The sequence below is a fragment of the Bidens hawaiensis genome, unplaced genomic scaffold, assembly GCF_021521415.1.
Source record: "Bidens hawaiensis isolate Kalapana, Puna unplaced genomic scaffold, B.hawaiensis_p1.1 tig00035451_1, whole genome shotgun sequence".
In the NCBI taxonomy this organism is placed as follows: domain Eukaryota; kingdom Viridiplantae; phylum Streptophyta; class Magnoliopsida; order Asterales; family Asteraceae; genus Bidens; species Bidens hawaiensis.
The window spans coordinates 118092-136560 of NW_027496161.1; the positions used below are offsets into that span (position 1 = coordinate 118092).

General features: G+C 37.1%; 1 pseudogene across 1 annotated transcript; it reads right to left on the reverse strand.

The window, feature by feature from the left end:
* Positions 1–4617: 4617 nt before the first annotated feature.
* LOC143587317 (heat shock factor protein HSF24-like) lies at positions 4618–9486 on the reverse strand (annotated as a pseudogene). Its single transcript, XR_013144866.1, has 2 exons — positions 8824–9486; positions 4618–5350 (listed from the first exon to the last, which is right to left on the reverse strand). The product of XR_013144866.1 is annotated as a heat shock factor protein HSF24-like (transcript).
* Positions 9487–18469: the final 8983 nt, after the last annotated feature.

An 18469-nucleotide genomic window follows, 5' to 3' on the forward strand; every position in this document is an offset into this window, starting at 1 on the left:
TTCAAGCTTTTCTTAGGTATAAATTGGAATTTTTTAAGGGGTTGCACATTTTAGAGGTATTTTTCGGGTATTTTTAATGTATTTCGAATATAAATCGGGTATTTGAAAACCCGGATTCGGGTATTGGAAAAACCGGTCAGGGTATGGAACCGGTTCCGGCTTTCGTGTATTAGCGGGTACAAAATGGGTCCGATTCGGGTATGGGTTTTGATACCGAAATGGATACCCTATCCTTACCCTACGGGTACGGTAGGGTACGGGTTCGAGTATTAAAAACTCGGGTATAAAAAACCGGTTTCGGGTTTTTTTTGTTCGGTTACGGGTAGAGGTGCACAAAAAACCCGTACCCAACCCTACCCGTAGAGTACAAATAGGGTATGCATTTCAGTACTAAAACCCGAACCCGATTTGTACCCGGTAATACCCAAAAACCCGAACCCGTTCCATACCCAGAACAGGGTATTTCCAAAACCCGAAACCGGGTATTTCAAGTACCCGAAAAATTCCCCTAGAAAGTGCAACATTTTAAAAAATCCAATCTATACTCGAACAATACGCGGAAAAAAGCCCAAAAAAACCCACAAATAGGGTTTTTTCAATACCCGAAATAGGGTATTCAAATACCCGGGTCTATACCCGACCCGAACCCGATGCATAGGGTATGGTTTTTAGAGGCAATACCCCGACTCGGGTTTTACCAATACCCGGTCATACCCGAACCCGGTTCCAAACCCGAATGCAGGTATTTGAAAAACCCGATTTATGCACCTCTAGTTACGGGTTCGGTTTTTTTTTTTCACCTCTAGTCATATTGCAAGGTGATTTATCACATTGGTTCAGCCCAGTTTATGAGTGGGCCGGATGCAAAATAGACGTAACTATAAAAGGTTACTCAACCATGTGCTTCACTAATTATGGATTTGAAGTGGACAAAAGGACTTAAATGATCTAAAATCCATATACGAAATTTTGCATCGTTAATCACAAACATGATAACGATCTTCTAGTTTATATTATGACACCGACACATAACACCCACTTACATAACATTACGACACATAACACCTACTTATACATAACATTACGAGACTGTTGACCACATAGGTGGATTAGTTTAGATAGCCATGATGGATTGTTGGATTAGTATAGATAGCCATGATGGATTACTTTAGATAGCCATGAACTTCCTAATATGAAAGTTGTAACATCTTATTATTCTTCTAAAATGAATATTTTAATTTTGGGAAAGGTTTTAATCACATCCAAAAGTTTACTGAAATTGGTTTATATCATTAGGGTGTTTCATCATGTCTTTAACTTACAGGACAATTGTGTGGTTGGAAAAAACTTGAGTTTTAACTCTCAGAATTAAATCTAGGACCAAAGGTGTTAGTACTAAAACTTAATTTTCTAGTTTTAAACTTAAAAGGACCAACCTCTCATTTGCAATAGGTGTATTAACTTAGTCAAAAAGAGTTCTTATTATTCTGGGTCGAATTTAGAAAGAAATTTTAGAGAGTAGCATAAAAAGGCCTCTAGCAGGGGTGTAAACGAGTCGAGTCGAGTCTGTGCTCGACTAGACCCGAGCTTGACTCGTTTTGACTTATGAGAGCATGAGCTCGACTCGTTTCAAGTTTTTTTTTTCCCCAAAAGTCAAGTTCGTTTCGTGAGTCATTTTTTAATCTCGAGCTCGGCTCATGCTCAACACGTTTTTTTATTATTAATTTATATAAATTTTTAAATTTATTTATATATTTTAAGAAATACTTTAAAACGAGCCAAAACTCATCTCGATCTCAAGCCATACCTTAAACGAGGTACAGTGTAAAATACTAAACTAGTAGATAGAAGTACAAAAGAGTTAAAACGTGAAAACACACAAAGCTCATTAAGGCTCGACGAGCCTAATGATTTTCCTGTACGAGCCTCGAGCTCGGACTTGATAACTAAACGAGCTTTAACTGAGGTCAAGCCTCGGCTCGGATCGTTTTGAGCTTTCTATCAACATGATCTCGAGTAACTCGTGAGCGGCTTGGCTTGTTTGCACCTCGTACATGGGCAAGGCTTCCTTATGGCCCGGAGTCCCTCCCAATCCAGTAACCCCCCCCCCCTTTTCTTTTGAAGAAACAATGCGTTAATACTTAAAGAAAGTATGCATTTTAAAGTAAGTGTTGATGAAATGCTTCAATGAATTATGATTTTAGTGAACTCATAGTATATTGGATGTCTTCATATTGTTTGATTCAATTGACCCTCGGGTTGTTTAAATATGGGTGTATTATGCCTTGGATTATGTCAAGTTAACATGTATTATTTTGGCTTTACGAAGGCTGTCCTCTATGGTGGGGGGCTTCGAAGCCCCAACACCGTGCCACATCAGTGCCACGTAACCACCGGGGGCATCGAAGCCCCATCCCCGCTATGGTAAAAACCCCTCTTTCGCGCCCATTATATATATATATATATATATATATATATATATATATATATATATATATATAGGGTAAGGATCCTAATAGAATCATTTGCAAATTGAGAACCTTGAGAACCATTTGGGACCACTAAAAACACCTTTGAAAAAAATATTTAAAAAAATCATAAAACAAAAAATAACAAAAATTTTAAAAAAGTAAAAAAAACCAAAATTCTTATATTTCATTCCGGTTTCATTAAAAAAAATATAAAAAATAAAAAAAAAGTCGTATTATACATATATGTATAATTTTATTTAGTCTTTAGTTACGTAATATACAAATATGTACAGTGTCATTTATCTTAAATTATACACATGTGTAGAAAAAAATCATGTAAATGTACATATATGTATATATTATACATATGTGTATATAATTTGGCTAAAGCGAGTTTTTTTTTTATGAAACCGGGATGTTAAAATAAGTATTTTGGTTTTTTTACTTTTTTCATTTTTGTGTTTTTTTTATTTTTGGGCTTTTTGTGGTCCAAAATGGTTCTCATGGTTCTCAAATTTCAAAAAAGTTCTCTCATGATCCTGATCATATATATATATATATATATATACATAAATATGTATGTATGTTTGTGTGAGAGATAGAGAGAGAGGGCCCACTAAAAACCCCTCATCCGCGCCCAGGTTTGCAACCACCCTGAGCACCAGCGCCCCTTGGTGGTGTTGAGCACCCAATGGCGCCGGCCAACTCAGTCAACCCCGCCCCATAGCGGGTAGCCTAAGATTGGGCAAGGAAATCCAAGAATCTAGCATACGGGCCAAGGTGGTTAATACATGACTCATAACCTAATCATTCATATGTTTTATTTATGTTTCGATCCTTGGGAAACTTGCAAGGTGATTGTGTTATGTGTAAGCAACAAAATTCATGAGTATTGTGACCTGTTAGCAGTAATAAAGGACGAGACTATTGTAACCTATAAGTGCCATACAATGTAGTCAATTAGTCATATTGTTTGTGACATATTACTTGTAGTAATGAGACTTATATGTTTTCCGACTCATTTGTAAAACTATAGAAATTAATTGTGTGATGACATGTATGGGTAAAACCAGATTGGAGTCTTGGTTGATCGAAATGAAACGATGATTTATAACGGGGGAATGTGAAGCATGTTGGGTGTGAATGCCAAGTATTGTCATGGGAATCTAACCATAATTAAGGATGTACGTTTGTAAAAAGGTTAGAAAATCACCAAATGACATGTAGATGTTTATACGTCCTGTGACCTGCCTATTACAGTGTGGTAGCAGGAAGGAAGGAGGGTTAGCGTATGATACGATCGATGATATGTCGGTTTTTGTACTTTTCGTGTTTTTCCTTTGGTGATTATTAAGTAATGGTTTGTTTTGTGTACACGCACTTATTCATCATTCAAACCAAGTGTATAAATGTATTTTCAGGAATGAAACAAGAACCCAAAGATCGTCTGTGATCTAGGATTGAACACACCTTTTCAAAATAATGGATCTTTTGTAAATATGTAAATCCTTATGTGACTAGTTGAAGTTTACTACACTATACTTTGGGATGATTTAGAATATGTAATTTGTAACTAAACGTGTTATAAACTCATCTTCGTAAAGTTTTATGCAATATAAAAGTTTGAGTTGTAAGAAAAATTACTAACTTTGCGCTTAGCCTAAGTATCATATGTTGATATTTACGAAAATTGCCATTTAAAAGGCGGGGAGGCTGAAATGTTCAACTTGACGGGTTCACAAGATTTAAGTTGTTGGGTTGAACTGTTCAACCCTAAAATTTCCATGTATTCAAATAGAAAATATATCCACCCTAAATCGGATGCAACTGAAACCATGTAACATGAACACGACTCGTCTAACTTGGTCATCTAAACTGATTCACGGGTTGCTCGGTAGTACTCAAGATAACCGTTTTTGTAACAACTATTGTTATCGGTTACTTTATTAACTAAAAGAGTTGATCGGAGGAAGTAAATATCGTTAATTTTATGAAATAATTTACAGCAACTAAATCTAAAAACATAAAATTAATATACATAAAAAATAGTATAACATTTGCCTACGCAAATTATAGAAACGTACAAAAAAATCAAATAAAAATGTCAAAAATACATCATATCAGATATCTTTATTATATGAATAAAAACATTACCTTGACATTATTAATTTCTTACTACTTATTTATTATCGGACCGGTGGCGTAATTCGGCGAAATTTTGTGTGTTAATTGCATACTTTGGTTGACTATCCCGTAATAGCATATAGATTCATCCCGGTAGAGTTGAAGTTGCTTGTCTTCGTTTCTTTCCTTTTGGTTCCTGAAGAAGCGTTTATTTCATCACGGCCCCTCTTTTTATTTTCTTCTTTCACCAACACCCCAAACAACTTGAAGCAATTTCTTTTTTCACCATCATTATTAGGTTCGATACTGTCTCTCATTGCTGTATCATCAACCAAAAAGTCGCCATTCATGATGCGATTGATCTGATCTGGTGCAACCTTCATGTTTCGAGTCAGGAAAGCAACCAGGTCATCACATTGTTTCTTCATATGTGCAAGTTCTGACGTCAATATATGTTTTTCTGTTTTTAGTTTCTCGTTTTCTTCTGATAAGTTCTCCAATTTCTCCATGGTTGGAGTGTCCACCGAGCCAGGATTCTTTGAATCTGGCGAGGAAGTTGAGCTTGATCCGAGATCATCACGTGAACTTGTTGTTGACAACGTCGGACCACCGTTTTCAGCTGGCTTTCCGTTTGCATGAGCTTGGGATGCTGTCATGGTTTTACGACGACGAATTTCAAGTAGAAGCTCTCTTTGCCCACGTTTAAAGTTTTCATTTGCAAACTCCCATTTGTCCGGTACTGTTTTTCGAAACCCCTATAAAACAAGAGAATAAGCAACACACGTTACAAATATGAATTTAAATGGATTAACAGACACACAATGTATATATGGTCACATTAGTTAACCACTTTCATATAAAGCATTTTGAGAACCACAATAAAGATACGTAGATAGTGCTAATGAGACGTATTATGAGAGGAAAATGGTTATGCGAACAATATAATTGTCTTATGTATCAAATTTAAAATAACTTGTTTAAAATTCATATATGAAATCACAAATTCATATATAATAAAATTACCAAACTGCTCTCAAATAAAGAAAAATAGAAAAATTCTCAAATTGTCATTTGTAAGGAGGGAGAATCCACATTAGTCCCCACCAACTAAGAAATTCATATTTTGTCCCCTAAGAGCATTCTCATCCAACCCCTCATATTATGTGAGGGGTGTTTTTATAATTTAGAGAGTGATTCAAGGTGTTGTGAGTGAAGAGTTTTTATATTTTAGAAAAAGTAGTGATTTTTCTGTATATTTGAAAAGTTACTGTTCATCCCCTATAATTTTTTAATATATTTTGAAAGTGGCTGTGAGTGAAGGAAAGAGAAAAGGTAATGATAAAAGGTATAAAAAGTATTATTTAATTGAAATGAAGAGAGAAAATAAAGTAAGTTTTAGTGTAATTTTTGGTTTGGAGATAGCGGGTGGGATGAGAATACTCTAAGAGCATTCTTATCCAAACCTCCATCTTATGTGAGAGAGTGTTTTTATAATTTAAAGAGTAATTTATGGTGTTGTGAGTGAATAGTTTTTATATTTTAAAAAACGTAGTGATTTTTCTGTATATTTGAAAAGTTATCATTCACCCACTATAATTTTTTAATGTATTTTGAAAGTAGTTGTGAGTGAAGAAGAGAGAAATGGTAATGATAAAAGTATAAATAAATATTATTTAAGTGTAAAAGAGAGAGAAAATATAGTATTTTTAGTGTAATTTTGGATTTAGGTATAATGGTTGGATGATAATGCTCTAAGTCTAGTCATGACAACATGTTGTTTGTGTAGGAGGATGTTTTTATTTTATTTATTTATTTATATATATTTTGCAGCACAATAATAAAGCGCGCGCTCTCTCTCTCTCTTTGTTGCTTACTCACAAAGCTTTCCCTCACCCTATAAAGGTTTCCCCTTCATACAACTATTATTATTACATTTTTTTTAAAGGAGTTGATTCTCTTTATAACACCTCATACTCCCAAGACATGAAAGCCTCATTCATGTATATAGGTCAAGACCTAAAAATATCCCTTCATGTAAAATCAGGTCTAAGAAAACCACACACTCATCCAAACGATCTCTTCCACCTGCTCGCCAAAAGTAAAGTTTTGGCATGTAGCGGCGTTTGTTTTTCCGTCGTTGTTACCAACCCAAATCATCCCTTAAAGGTAGGTTTGTTGCAGGCACAGGACCCGTTGCCAATAAAGGCTTGGTCTTCATGGTTCTAACTCGAAGCTCACCACTACCGAAAAATAACAAATTTTCAGTGACGATGAAGTGGTTATGATGAGGAAGATTATGCTTTAAAGCAAGTCGTCCCACATACTTTTTATAAGCATATTTCCCATTACACCCAACTATTCATTAGTTGTTCCTTCTTTGACTTTGGTCAACGATTAGTTTTTAAAAAGGTCGTCCCGTATACTTTTGTTAAGCAATCACGTCAAGACGCAGGTTTAGAATTCAATCAGGTTGAGACATGTTTTTGTTGCCAGCTACCATCTTGTGATTGGAGGAAAATGCGTCGGCACGATTATCTAACACTAAGGGGCGACGATTCGATGCAGACATTACTGAAATTTAGAGAATGGAGAAAAATATGATTTGCATCTCTATGCTTTATGAATGAAGCACATTGCAGCCCTAAATCTCAAAATGCGCATATTGAGTCCTCGTACTTCTCGGACGGGCAAATCTGAATCCCTTCATTAGTTAACCGTGTGTTCAAATATGTTCAACACATTTTCATATATTTCTCTCTCTTGTTCAACTCTTTTCCTCCATCTCACATCCATCGCAGTTTCGTATTCCACTATTCTCGAATCTTGATTACACAATATCACTGAAAGTTATTAGCGGATTTGTTTCAATCTTGAATTGGGTTTCCATTAACGGAGAACATAAATTGTAGAGAAAGCTACGGCAACGGTGGTGCCGCACAGTGGCGACGGCGTCAACACTACCTCAATTGGTAATGGCACTGCTGCTCATGCTCCTGGTTATGGTGATTTCATGGGTCACTCTCTTCCTCCGAGCACTAGGATTTCATGGGTCACTCACCTTCTTCGAGCTCTAGGATTTCATGGGTCACTCTCCTCCTTCAAGCCCTAGGCTTATCTACAATATATTGGTGTTGTATAATAGTTAATTAATTAGGTTTATAATCCAATTTTTGAGGATTTCAATAGAAATCATGTTTGTTTTGGATGTTTGGTATCTCAATTTTGTTCAAGTCACATAATAAGTTGGTTTATTTTTTATGTATTAGTTTATGGTTTGTATATAAGATGAAGAACTTGTCAAAGAAGTTGGATTCCGACCATTTCGAAGGCTTCGCGAGGCTGAAACTAGAGGGGTTTTGGAAATTGATGGTGGGGGAGGTTGTGACAGAGATGGGAGATGTCATTGACGGAGGCCGATTGATTATTGGATTTGGTATAATAAAATTGGAAATTCATGAGTGTTGCCATTTTTTTGTATCGGATTGAAGATGGTGTTGGAGATGGTGGTGTTAAACGGAAAAATTCTTGAGGATTGACCGGAGTTCTTGAGGATTGGCCAAAGTTCTTGAGGGGTGAAAGTACAATATTGCCCTTGAGGTAAAATATGACGCTTAATTGACAGAGTGACTCAGATTTGTCCACCCGAGAAGTACGAGGACTCAATATGCGCATTTTGAGCATTAGGGCTGCAACATACTTCCGCTCATAAAGCACGGGAACAAAATTAATATTTATTTCTAGAGAATGTATAAACATATATGGATTCTCACTTCAAGAAATATCCTTCAAATAATATTATATATAAAATAAATAAATAAAAGATTGTTATATTCTTGATGACATCCAAGACTCTAGAAGGAACAAGGTGAGTGGGTGGGTGATAGGTTTGGCATCCAGGTCAAGATTAACTTATATGACACATGATGATATAATGATAAATCTATTAAAGCCTAGATCCTTCTATTGGTGTTCTATTTCTCTATTTACCGGATCCACTAAAACACTGTCTACGCGTCTTTCATTAGTTGGCATCCGATACCCATCCACTAACACGTTTCATGACCATCAATAAACTATATACCGACCATATAATCACCATAAAAACATTTCAAATACCAATCATTAAACACATAATACATGGATCTATTTTCCTATTAATCAAACAACTATTAAGAATTCTAAAATTTAAAAAGAAATTAAAAAAAAAAGTGATAGTAGGAGAACGTACATAAGTATTAAGCTGCCGAACAAAGCTGGAGAAATTATTGTGTTTGAAAGAATTTGGGAGCAAATCCTTAGCGAAATCCGCAGTTTTCCACACGACGAACGTTGTCCCACGAAATCACATCGTCGGTCGCTGGATCATCAACCAACAAATATGTCTTACTCAGAAAAGGCGCGGAAGTGGACCGATGACTCATTATTTTTCCCTCTTTCGGCAGACTTTATATAATATAAATCACTAAATAAATAAATTCTAAGTTACCCTAACAACCAACTATATATATATTATCAACAAATCAACAGCTAAACAGCAAAAGAGCCGTGAGGAATTCCCAGCCCCAACAATAAAACCCGGAAAGGAACAAACGAGATCGAGCCAGATCGAAATTAGAAAGGTTAATAATAATATTAATATTAATATTGACAGCAGATGATGATTTCTTAGTTTCTTCCATGAGCGTGTGTTTGAATACAACGCAGAAATGACACGAACATAACTCCCGACACAAGTCTACGATGATCAAAATTTAAGAATACCTAGAGAAGATTGAGATTATGAGGACTGGTGGTGGTAAATATTATTTATAGAAATGCGGGTTAGGTTGGGTAGGGTAGGGTATACGACCGTGAGGAAACAGGAGAAGCGTATTCTATAAAGTATATTTGAAAATAAGCAGTGTGTCGGCAGGTTGAAAATAAGATATTATTTTAATATAATTCTAAAAGAAGCGGCAGTGGGTGTTTTTTATTGAATATAAATTCCTCGATTTTTTTTTCTCTTAATGGCATAAATTCCTCTATTCGATCATTATTTGACAGAAATAAAATAATAATATTAATAATGCATAGATTTTTTTAACAATGAATTTACTATTCTATTTAGGTTTAAACATGGAGACTTCTCTCTTAAAGGGTAAAAGATATGTCTTTAGAAGTTATTTGGCAACCTCTATACCATTTTAAGCCTAATCAGTAAAAGATCTGAATAGTTAAAACTTTATATTAGTAAGTGTTGAGTTATTGGTAGGTACGCAGATGTGGTGGTGATTAGTGGTGGTGGTGGGTCGAAGAGGTAGTGCGTGAGTGACAGACTAAGGATTATGAATACATGTGAAAGGACAAAGAGATAAAATTTTTATTTAATATCATTTTTTAGTTTAATGGGTAAGATGTTTGTATACCGATTCAACGGTATTTTTCAGATGAACCAATACACACTTAATAGTGACTAATTCATATATGGTGTCTTAAAAAAATTACTAAGACACTACCAAACAAATTTTAAGTGAACTAGCTCACGTTAACAATAATAACATGATTAAATGAAGACAGCACAATAAATAAAATATCATTTTCTGAACATTAAATACTTCAAAATCCGGTCCCGCCAAAATTATCACGATTAAAATGTTAAGTGAACGTGTAATTTAATGAGACGATTTCAATAAATGATCACTAGGGTTTGGTTATGGCAATATAAAACATGTTTTTTCTATGCATATTAATTTTTATGGCGAAAATCATATTCCATATTTATTTGATACTGATATTATATTTCTATCTTATTTAATTGACATTTGACAATAACACATCAGTAAAGGTTGGGTGATGATAGCAATATATGAGCATCCTCGTTAGTAAACCGAATACTTTTGAGTTATTTTATCTCATCTTAGCATTTAAGATCATTATAATATAAAAAGGTTTATTATTATTATTTGAAATAGCATACGTAATTATATAGTACAACCAAAGATTCTTAAGACATTTTAATTTATTTTGTTTCAAAACTCAAAATAATCTATATCGTCAATGTTTCACAAGTAGGGATGTTCACGAGCTGGGCAAAACTTTGATAAATTCAAATCAAACTAACTTAAATGAGTTTTAATCAAAATATAAGTTTGTTTCTCACAGGTATGAATCAGTAACTCAAAGAACAAGCAAGTTGGATAACTCCCAAATTATATTGATCAAGAAAACTTACTCAAAAACTTGATTACATCGGTTTATATAATCCTAACCAATCCTAGCTAGGCTCAAACTCCTTATTAGATACAAACACAAACTCATCTATATCTAAACATTATATTTGAGATAAACCTGGATTCTAATACACATTAATTAGTAATCCCTAAAATACCCTTAATTCACCAAACTTGTAAACCAAAGGAATTAACCCAACCCGGTCACCGAACTTGTAACAGGTCGGGAATTAGTTAACGGGCCAACAATCACCCCCCTAATTCCTGACTCGAATTAGTGAGGTCTTCAACTCCAAGAAGCTTTCGCATCTCCACGAACTTAATCTTCCCGAGTGCTTTAGTTAAGATATCGGCTCGTTGTTCTTTCCCACTTATGTTTTGAACCACAATCTCTTCTCGATCAACACATTCTCGAATAAAATGATATCGGGATGTTATATGTTTGGTTCGACCATGAAACACGGGATTTTTTATGAGGGCTATAGCCGAAGTGTTATCGACCCTCAACACCACCTTGTGTAATTCCTTCCCGGTTATCTCGCTAACCAAATCTCTAAGCCACACAGCTTGGCACGCGGCTGCACTTGCCGCCATATATTCTGCCTCACATGATGATAACGCGACAGTACCTTGTTTTTGTGAACACCATGTGATCGGTGAAAGCCCAAGATAAAATACATGACCCGTTGTACTCCGCCTGTCATCCTCATCAATGTTATGACTACTATCCGAATACCCGTTTAGCACCCCCTTATCCCGACAATATTTGATTCCATAAACCGTTGTTGCTTTCACGTACCTTAGAATCTGTTTGATTGCATTAGCATGGGACACCTTAGGAGCTTGCATGTATCGGCTACTACCCCGACCGAATATGCGAGATCAGGTCGGGTTTGGAGTAGGTACCGGAGACAACCAACCAGCTTTCGGTACTCCGTTGGATCTACATCATCCTCGTCTTCGGCTTTCGATAACCTCAGGTTCGGGTCCATCGGAACATAAGCCTTATTACAGTTTTCCATCACGACCTCTTTTAGGATTTTCCAAGCATAAGCTTCTTGTTTAACCCGAATTCCGTCTTCGTCTTGGGAAACTTCGATCCCGAGATAATAGTTTAGCAAACCGAGATCACTCATCTCAAATTGGTTCTTCATCTCTTCTTTAAACCTTTTAATTTGAGCCACGTTCGATCCGGTTACAGTTAGATCATCCACATATACACCGATAATTATGATCTCGTTACCGGTATGTCTCGTGTAAACGGCTTGTTCTTGAATGCATCTTTCATACCTGAGTTTCTTTAACGTTCCGTCAAGCTTGAGATTCCAAGCCCGAGGTTCTTGTCCGAGTTCGTACAAGGCTTTCGTGAGACGGTAAACTTTGTCTTCTTTTCCTTTCTTTACGTAACCCTCCGGTTGAGACACGAATACGACTTCATTCAAGTTCCCGTGTAAAAACGCTGATTTAACGTCGAGGTGATGAACTTGCCATTTTTCTTGGCGGCTAAGGCGAGTAGGACTCGTACAGTTTCGAGTCGAGCCACCGGTGCGAATACTTCATCATAATCAACTCCGTATTGTTGAACGTAACCTTTAGCTACGAGCCTTGCTTTATATTTAATAATTTTTCCAGCCGCGTCTTGTTTTAATTTATAAACCCACTTGAGCCCGATTGGCTTATGACCCTTAGGTAGGTCAGTTAAAGTCCACTTACCGTTTTTATCAATAGATTCCAACTCGACCTCCATTGCCTTAAACCAATATTTGTTATCTTTTGCTTCTGAGTAATTCTTCGGCTCGTCCTCGGCGAGCAACATTAAAGCTTCTTCCAACTCTTCTTGTTCCCGGTTAACCCCATCATTTATTACGAAGTCCTTGAATCTTCGTGGTACCGTATGGGTCCGGGCTGATCGTCGGAGTGGTGTTACGGGCTGGTTAGCAGACTCGGTTTCATTCAGTTGACCTGTAAGCGAGCCCGTGTCATTATCTGCTGAGTTCGTTGGCTGGATCGACACAGTTTGGGCCTGCTGCCCAGTTTGGGGCTGTTCACTTTGGACCTGCTGCCCTGTAGTGACTGGATCATTCTCGGTCGAGAAATCTGCCCCAACTTCAATTATGAACTCGTTCGAGATGGTCTCGGTTGATGATCTCATCCATACCCAACTCCTTTTCTCATCAAAAGTTACACTTCTTGAGACATGAATTTTCTTCTTAACCAGGTCGAACATTCGGTAAGCTTTCGATCCAGGTTCTGACCCAAAATAGACCATGGGTCGGCTCCTATCATCCAACTTTTTCAGGTTAACTTTAGGTTCGATTTCAAAACCCACACACCCGAAAACTTTTAGATGATTGATATTTGGCTTTCTCCCAAGCAACGCTTCATAAGGTGTTTTCGAATCAACGACTTTTGTCTGAACCCGGTTAAGGATGTAAACACTGTGTATTGCCGCCTCTCCCCAATATTCTTGAGGAACCTTCATCGATTTTAATAAACACCGGACAGTCCCAATTACGGTTCGGTTTCGCCTTTCAACAACCCCGTTTTGTTGAGGCGAATACGGGGCAGTCAATTGTCTTTGTAGGGCTTGTTTTTCACACCAATCATTGAACTCGATCGATGTAAATTCACCCCCACGATCAGTTCGTACCGTTCCTACCTTGAGGCCCATGTCAGTTTCGACAGCGTTCTTGAAACGTTTAAAGAACCCGAATGTTTGGTCCTTTGATTTTAATAAATAAAACCACATGTATCGTGAATAATCATCCACAAGCAAGAAAATATAGCGATTTACAACTAGGGTGTTCGGTGTTATCGGCCCGCACAAATCCCCGTGAAGCAGTTCGAGCGGTTTTGAAGCCCGAAAAGAAGCTTGATCCGGGTATGATTTCTGAGCTTGTTTTCCTACTAAGCAACAATCACATATGTTAGCAGTATGAGAAATATTAGGGATTCCACGTACCATTCCTTTGGTGCTAAGAGACTTCATGGACTCGAAGTTAAGATGACCGAGTCGGGCATGCCACAACCATGCCGGGTCATCAAGCTTTAAAAGTAGGCAAACCGGTGTTCCAACGGTCAATTGGATTTTGTAAAGCTGGTTCTTCGTCCTTTGAACTTTCATAATTAATTTTCCTCCACCGTCATGTAGGAGAAGGTAGTCGGACCTCATTCGGATATCACATCCGTTCTCTGTAGCTTGTCCGAGGCTAATAATATTACTCCATAGGCTCGGTATGTAGTAGACGTCGGCTAGGAGTCGGTGTTCACCGGTTTTGCTTGTGAACACGATCGACCCCTTTCCTCTTATTTCCACACACGAGTCGTCACCAAATCTTACTCGTCCCGAAACCCGCTCATTTAAATATGAAAAATACGACCGATTTCCTGTCATGTGGTTTGACGCTCCGTTGTCAAGATACCACGTGTCAGCCGTTTTAGATTCAAATTGACTTGGAATCACTTTCTTTTCATCCAAGAATATAGTGTCTTCGATTCGTGCCATGTATAGGTTCGGATCGAGTTCCTCGGTTTTCGCAAGATTAGCCTCCCGTTTGGCCCTTCTTCGTTCCGGACACGCGGATGCGAAGTGTCCGTATTCGTCACACCGAAAACATTTGACCTGTGATATGTCCTTCTTCGGTTTCGAGCTCGAACCCTCATCGGTTCGGTTTTGAGCTGGGTTATTCGAACCCCGGCCATGACCTAATTCTTTCCCTCGTCCTCGACCCCTTGACCCGCCTCTACCGCGTCCCCTATTTGATTCGTAGGATCGGATCTTGTCCCCGGTGTCATAATTATTGAACATTAATTTACTTTGATTCTGGGTTAGATCGTCTTCATCTTTTATCCGTTCTTCGAACGCCTTTAAACGACCTACAATATCATCAAAAGTAATTGTTTTTAAATCAACAGTTTGTTCAATGGATGCTACCATGTGGATGAAGCGGCGTCTTGGTAGTCCGATGAGGAATTTCTTCACGAGTTTGGACTCTTCGATAACTTGACCGAGTGAGGCTGATTTTGCTGCAATACCGGATATTCTTGTTGCGAACTCATCGATTGAGCTTGAGTCTTTCATCTTTAACCCATCGAGCTCCGAGCCGAGTGTTTGAAGTCGCGCCTCCCTTACTCGGTCTGCCCATTGATGTCGGATTTTCACTGCTTCCCACATCTCTTTGGCAGTAGTCATGTTCCCGATTTGCAAAACCAATTCTTCGGGGATCGATTGGAACAATAGTGCAATTGCCAGATTGTTTTTCTTGGCATCGTTACCTGTCCCGGGTTCGATCATGTTCCAAACATCGTGTACGTTGAAAATTGCCCTCATCTTCATGGCCCATATCGTGTAATTAGTTTGATTCAGCATTAGGTAGTGAAGCGTGGCTGTAACCGTAACCCCAACTTGATTATTCGGTTACCCCATCAATCCTCTTCTCCGTTGCCTTCTGTACTTAAGAAGAGTAGATGGTACAAAGTCCAGACCTTGGATTTTTACTCAAAACAATTACTGTTTGATTGTTTTGACTTCTGCCGTGACCACGCTCTCATTCTACCGTGACCACGCTTACACTATCAGTTCACGATTGTGAACCTAATCGCAGAAATTAGATGTGACTTTCTTGTTCAACCCTAATCATTCAAATTGATTCTGTAACTGTAGATCAATTATCTGGTCCGTAGCCTATCTCGATTGCCTCTCTGAAAATTGATCAGCCTTGATCAATTCTCAATTGCAATTGAAAGCCACAGGTGCTATCACACGTAGTTTGTTCTTGATCTCAGCTCTGATACCAATTCACAGGTATGAATTAGTAACTTAAATAACTAGCAAGTTGGATAACTCCCAAATTATATTGATCCAGAAAACTTACTCAAAAACTTGATTACATCGGTTTATATAATCCTAACTAATCCTAGCTAGGCTCAAACTCCTTATTAGATACAAACACAAACTCATCTATATCTAAACATTATATTTGAGATAAACCTGGATTCTAATACACATTAATTAGTAATCCCTAAAATACCATTAATTCACCAAACTTGTAAACCAAAGGAATTAACACAACCTGGTCACCGAACTTGTAACAGGTCGGGAATTAGTTTACGGGCCAACAGTTTCATACACGAAGCTTGGCTAGGCCCGTTAGCATAGGGGATCCATATGATAAATAATGTAATTTTATTTAATAGTGATTATTATTGTATCTAAAAATAATTAAACAACAAATAGGAAATTGGTTTTTTCATTGAAAGAATCATAGTCACAAGATTGCCTAATTGATAGCCAAGATAAAAAGGGTGATATTAACAACTTCAAATAGGGCATTATGGTCCATGCAAAATAGTTTTTTTATTCCAGATCCAACATAAACGTTAATAATTTTTTTCATACGACATTAAAAACGCAATGGCATTCGATGTGGCATTTTGGGGTTGTAAACATCGCGTTAAAGGGGCGTTATTGTCTGGCGTACGGAGGGTCGGTAATAGGTTCATGATTAGGGCCATAAATGAACCAACAACTCAAACAAGATCTTGTTCATGTTCGTTTATTAAGGAAATAATGTGTTCACAAACACTACTGAACAAGAATTTATGTCCGTGTTCTTTCATTAAGGAAATGAATGTGCTAACGAACGGTTCACGAACACAAATAAAATCGGCAGAACCTAGATATTGAGACTAATGTAATCATCAATGTTGATAATAAAAGCCTGTAATGAATCGAACGACACGAACAAGGGCATGCTCGTTTTCGTTATTTAACTTTAAACGAACACGAACACTTAATCGAACATAACTAAACATGTTCGTTTATTTAAAAAAAATGAACATTGTGTTCATTTATATTGTTTGTTTAAAATCTAAATGAACATAACTGAACAAAGATAAATGAACATAAATTAATGAACATACAGTATATGAACAAATGTAAATGAACATAAACGAACATAATTGAAAAACACTTAAATGAACACAAAAAATATTTAAGTAGATGACTCATCCATATAATATGTAAGTATTTTCTCTTAATACATAAATAAACATACATAAATGAATGAATGAGCGGAGCATACATTCATGTTAGTTCGTTTATTAATTAAAGGAAATTCTCGTCGAACGATTTACGAATAGTTCATCAAACATTTGATTTGTTACAAGCCTATTCATGATTGAAGGGGCGTTAAGAAGAATGGTTTGGAGACGCAATGGAGGCTTCTAACGAGAATTACAATAACTGGTCTTAGACCAATTTTATTGGTGACTTTTTTAAATAGGTTTTTTTTCCAAATAATAAAAAGAAAATGAAAAAGTCATCAAAAATTCCACAACCTAGTTGGTGTGTTAACCCATGTTGTAATGGATTGTATGACACATGTGATCCTAACAGTGGTTGTGTTGAACGCTTTTCATTAGACGTCCTTTGGTAAAAGAAATGACCGAAAATAGCAAAATTAGTCATTTATGTTTGCACGCTTTTCAATAGACGTCCTTTGGTAAAAGAAATGACAGAAAACATCTGTTATGCTTAAAACTATATCACATTACATCCTTTGACACTAACACTGTTAATTTTTCTTGTTAAATCCAGTCGTATGTCTTGCACATGAGGGTAGATTTGTAATTTTACAATTAATTTAATAATCAAAACTAAAAAATAAAAACATATAAAACTCTCTCTCTCTCTCTCTCTCTCTCTCTCTCTCTCAACCAGCAACATCACCAACTAAACAACCACCACCATCACCTGCTTAACCTAAACACCACCTTCTTCTCTTAATCCTCTCCTAACACCACTGATCACCACCCCTACCCCACATATCAACCCACTCTCCAAACTAAAATCATCGTCACCACCACCACCACCACCACCACCTGCCACATCACGACAACCAACGTGCCTCCTTCTCCCCCCATCAAATAATCCTTAAACAACAAAACCCTAATTTATATTTTTCCACAATTTTCATCAACAATTGATGTTCATTTGAAACTGATTATTAGAAAGTTCGTTCATTCCTTCAACATTTGCTTCAATATTAAACAAACCGTTTTCAGAGCCGTGGGTGGTGTTGCCTCAAACCAATAGGAGATGGTGGTGGTGTTGGAGACGACGGTGGTGGGGTAGTCGGTGATCGGAGAAGGGTAGAGCATTAAAAGTCAATCTCCGACCATTATCGTCACCTGGAACTCTCATATCTGAAACCCCATTCTCAGATCCGAATCCCTTTTTTTAACAACTCCTCGTTCTCATATCTGAAACAGGTTGAGACGGTTGCGGAGATGATGATGGTGGTAGCTACCGGATGTTAGAGGTTGGAGCAGGGGATTATAGTATAGTTTGCAAATATTGTGATTACCAGAGGTTGTAGGTGGGGGTTGGGTTATTTAGTTGTGGCGGTAATAGTGGTGGAAACCCGACGATGGTGGTTCTAACATCCTACTTTCGATAATATTAATAAAGGTAATTTCGTTTGTTAATAACGTGTTGTTATCCAGTTTAAATAAAATGTTATAGTGTGGGCTTGGACATTTAAAAGATGGAATAAGAGATGGTGATGGGCCTTAGGTCCATGGGCTTAAGGGAGTATAAATACCCCTTAAACCCTAAAACCCTCATCCTTATCCTTAGCCTCCATACACTCTAAAAAACACACA